At 50.1% G+C, this 4,571-nt stretch overlaps 1 protein-coding gene across 1 annotated transcript in view; it reads right to left on the reverse strand.

Moving 5' to 3' along the window:
* The window catches only part of MN1 (meningioma (disrupted in balanced translocation) 1), a 57,204-nt gene that overhangs the window by 39,259 nt on the left and 13,374 nt on the right, over nucleotides 1-4,571 (reverse strand). The window lies entirely within an intron of this gene.

The following is a 4,571-nucleotide window of genomic DNA, read 5'->3' on the forward strand; positions in this document are numbered from 1 at the left end:
CAACACCCACCGTGTTGGGAGCAGACCCTCCACTCGCTTCCCAAACCTCAGAGGCGGCTGATTAAAATGCAGGCCAGCGAACAAAGCGAGCCTGTGCCGGTCCCACCCCGTGAGAACCACGGCTCCCCGACGTCCCTCTCCTCGCTCAAGTGAAGGAAACCTCACTCCGCTTTTCAGCCCGGTCACAAAATACGTGTGCCAGTCTGAGCCCCCTGCGGTGCACACGCGCCCACAGGTGTCCCCTCACTCACACCCGAAGGCCACCGGTCCCCGGGGGTAAGGCTGGGTGCTGGATGCCTGCTGTCCCATCGTGGGACGATAGCAGCAAACTCCCAGGCCCACCTCTGCGCTGGGCGGCCCACTGAGCAAAAGGTGCCAGGTCGCTGGTACCAGAAGATGACCATAAAGGAGGGGAATTTCCACGAGTGAGAAGCGGCGTCCGCTTCCCACAGCTGAGAGGCGGAGTTGGGGGGGATTGGGAAGTGGGGGGGTGCTGATTCAAAGATTCCTCTCCCGGCCTAAGAGTCTCGCGTGAGCGGAACTCAGCCAGAGAGGCACCTCCATGCACGCTCACGCACAAAACACGTGTGTCTGCTACCGAAATGCTCCAGGTCACAGTCACCCGTCGCCCAGGAGGGCCCGGAGGTCCAGATTTCATCATTAGGACCTTCCAATGCCTCCCTCTATTTACAGGCCTTCACTGAGTCAAAACCTGCCAGGGAAGGCCATTGAGAGGAGGTTTAGCTTTCTTTCCCACTCGCCCTCAGAAAGTAGATTAAGGGGGCAAGTGGAGGAGTCGCAGGGGGATGTGATGGAAATACGCGAGGCCGTGCACATGCATACGTGTGTACGCCGGCGTGGGGCGAGGGGTGCTCTTCCCACGCGCAATTGCACGGGGCCCTGCTTTCCTCTGCGGATGACGGACAGACCCAGAGCCCACACCCACCGCAGCCGGACTCTTTCACGCCCGGCCCCCACACCCCTTCGTCTGGCTCCGGCGTGTGCGAGAAGACGAGGAAACTTGACAATGTCCCCCCCAAATGTCTCTCTTCTCGATCACGCATTCATGGACGTATCAACATCTCCGCCGCCAGCGATCAAAAACGCGCACTCAAATCTGTCCGCCTGAGAAACGCCTAAAAATAGACATCGTCCTAAAACAAACACATCGCTGGGCGAGTCAAAATCCCAACTGGAGGCAGCGCGATGAACCCAGGGGGAATGAGCAGGTGGGGGAGCAGCAAGGAAAGGCTAGAAGGTGCACCCACTGGTTACAGGGGCCCCCCCATAAACCCAGATCCCCCCCAACCCCGCATGAGAGGGTTCCGGTGTTTTTATGTTGCAGTGGGCTTGGGCGACCGCCCAAAACATGTGATCCTATGACATGATGCCATAGCCTTTTAATCTCTACAATGAACTCAACAGAGCTAAATGCCGTCTTCCTTCCTAGGAGCGTTTATCTGCTGAGTGCTGTGGGCAAAGGAGATCACTCGCAGGGCACAGAACACGACCCAAAGTTACTGTCACTCTAGTGGAGAGAACGGTGATTCTGCTAAACCTTCCAGCATGCACTGGGCTCAGGAGATGCCTGTGACATTCCAAGGATATAGACTTCCACGGTGGGAGGAATTTTCCTCCCTCTAATTTCACCGGGTCCTCGCCCGAATATTTATGAAAGATGCAGATTTCCTATCAGCCTGGAGTATCGAGTAACTTCTTGGCGAGGGCAGCCCGATTTTCGGGACCCATTAAGATTCTTTGCGGAAATTTAAATACCTCTGTCAGGCAAACGAAATCGTATCAGGAACCATAGACTTTCATTGCTAGAAAGAGAAATTAGATTAACCAAGCCTCACTCCTTTCCTAGAAACCTCAATAAAATAAGAAGTCCATTTCAACAGTCTCTTACTTCCGGGACTGAAGGGGGGCCTCCCAAGACATCTAAATGAATTTATATTAAAGAAAGCTATCCTTGAGGAAAACCCTCCCATCTGCAAAAAAAAAAAGTATATATTTACACAGAGGAGAATACATAAGTATATGTTACATATTAGAAGGCGGTGGCTATTTAAAAGCAAAACAGCCAGAAAAAAAAAAAAATCCAGGGCCGAAACCATAGCAAGCTCTACACTAAGAAGCTTTCAGCCCCTGAAAACATCCTTGTCCTTTATTAATATTTAGTGGAAATGTATAATTGCAGATGTGTGCGGGGTTGGGGTTTTATGTCGGGAGGCGGGCAAAGAAGACAGGTTTATTACAGCCATGAAATATTAAACAAGCACCAAGCACAGTAGTAGTATGTCCCGGACTAGCCAGGGAGCAGGCAGGCCCCCACGTCAGCTGCACAAAGGGGGCTCCTGTTTACATTACCCCCCGATTAACACCTGCGAAGTTTTGGGTTACATCTTCCGGAGGCTGCAAAAAGTCACATGGAGGCATGCGGCCCTGGCTGGATGCTTTCACAGGGAGATGAGAATGCAAGGCTCCTTTGCCTTGCCCCAGACAAGGTGGCGTGAGCCTGAAAAAGCTCTCCAAAGGTGTGGGGGAGTGGGGGAAACGGTTCGGAGCCCCCCTCCGTCCCCCAGCCCGCCCCATGTCTAAAGGAAAATTCGGTGTTCAAATCCCGCCCGCCTCGGATTTCTCAGCACCGTTCTACTGTGTTCCGACTGGAACGCTGAGGGGAGCGTGAAATTCCAAAAATTTCTCCCGCATCACTGTAGACATGTCCTACTTCCCAAAAGGGCAGGATTGCGTGCAGGGCGAAGACAGAGACCTCTCCCACTTCCATGTATGTGAAAGAGCGTTTCTAGACTGCTCCCGATTTTAAGATAGAGAGAGAGCATCCCACGGAATGGAAGTTTGGCCAGGATCGACTTGTAACAGAATATGGTGAATTCCAGTTTTGAAAATTCTGGGGGAAGAGGCAGGAGGAGGGGGAGAAGCATACTGTTTCCTACAATCTCTCCTTCATCTGCAATCTAGCATTATTTCGAGTTCTTTATCAGTTTTGAAATTCCTCCATGGCCACACATCTATTACGAAGATAGGTGGACAATTCTGCAAACTCATTTCAAATGCATGGCAACCTCACTGATGTCATGGATGCCTGAATAGGCCCAAACGCAGGCTGGGGGCTTTGTGTGTGTGTGTGTGTGTGTGTGTGTGTGTGTGTTTCCCCCTTTGCACAACCTCACCCTTCCCCCCCACTCCAACTTTGTGCAAACGGGGCCTCATGATGAGATGTAGAGTTTCATTATATAAAAGTTGTTCGGTGGGTTGATTAAGAAGTCAGGGGAAGCGTGATTTGGAGAGACTCGCTTTCCTGGTTTAGAAAAAAAAAAATCGTAATCACATGTCATGCTGGCCTAGACTTTCCCAGAACTGCAACTTGCCAGTGGAGTTTCCTCCCCTCTGAAGGGCATCTGAACCCCATAAGACACGCTGGGCACGTCCCAGTGGCTACCCGGCTCGTGCAGCTCTGAAGACGTATTCCTTCTCTCGGATCTGAGCATGGGTCATTTTGTTAAATACCGACTAGTATTTTGTCATCGGAGCGAAGAATTTCAGAAACGGTGTTAATATTTAATCACATTAGTACTGGCGTGTTTTACGGCGTGACAAAATAAAATATCATTACAAAAGTGGGCTTTGCCAGGGGGAGGGAAGTGCTTGCTGGGGCTGGGCCCCAGGGAAGGTATTACTCAAAGCCACTGGACGCCACTGCTCCCCGGCTGACGGGAACACATAGGCATGTGTTCAAGGAAAAGCGGGACATTTTACTTTAATGGTGTTGGTGTTTCTTTTTTGTTTTTTTGGTTTTTTGGTTTTTTTTACTCAATTTCAAAGTGGCACACTTCACTGTGATTTTCAGCCGGGGGACTCGGGGGGCCTGTTGAAGGCTCTGTGTACCTACTTATACAACATGTGCAGATGGAACTGTGGGGTGTTATCATAATGAAAAGTTTAATCATCCTTATTTACTACCAGTAAGGGAGCAGCAATCGGATGCAAATGCCTTATAAAGCCGTAACCAGAAGCCCCAAGGCTGCAGAGGCTGCAAGAGACCTCGATTTAGGGCTTTATCTAGGAACCTGTCCTTCCCACGTCACCGAGTGGAAAACAAAGGAGGTCAAGTGGGTGGACGGAACTCCCTGTCCTCCTGGGTGCGGGGGAGGGCTGCGTCGGGCGGGCATCTTGGGCAAATCAACCCTAAAGAGACTAGCATCTGTTTCCAAAAAAAAAAAAAAACATTTTCCCTTGTCTGTCTGTGATCATGAAACAAGCAAAATAGAACATTTCTTTCATGACATTTCTCCATTCACAGCCTGCATCTTTTCATTTATTTATTTATTTATTTCCCTGTCAAGGAAGATTCCTGGGGTGGACTGGGAAGGGAGGGGTGGGACACCTTTAAAAAAAAAAAAAAAAACAACTCATTAAAGCCACTCAATCCTTCTCCACCTAAGATCTTTCAAAAGACTCAAAGGCAAAGTGCTACTGGTTTTTCTGTATGAATTCACTAAATCGGGTTTTTCTTTCCTTAACTTTTCTCACCCCATTTGGGGGAATAT

The sequence above is a fragment of the Myotis brandtii genome, unplaced genomic scaffold (assembly GCF_000412655.1).
Source record: "Myotis brandtii unplaced genomic scaffold, ASM41265v1 scaffold303, whole genome shotgun sequence".
Taxonomy (NCBI): domain Eukaryota; kingdom Metazoa; phylum Chordata; class Mammalia; order Chiroptera; family Vespertilionidae; genus Myotis; species Myotis brandtii.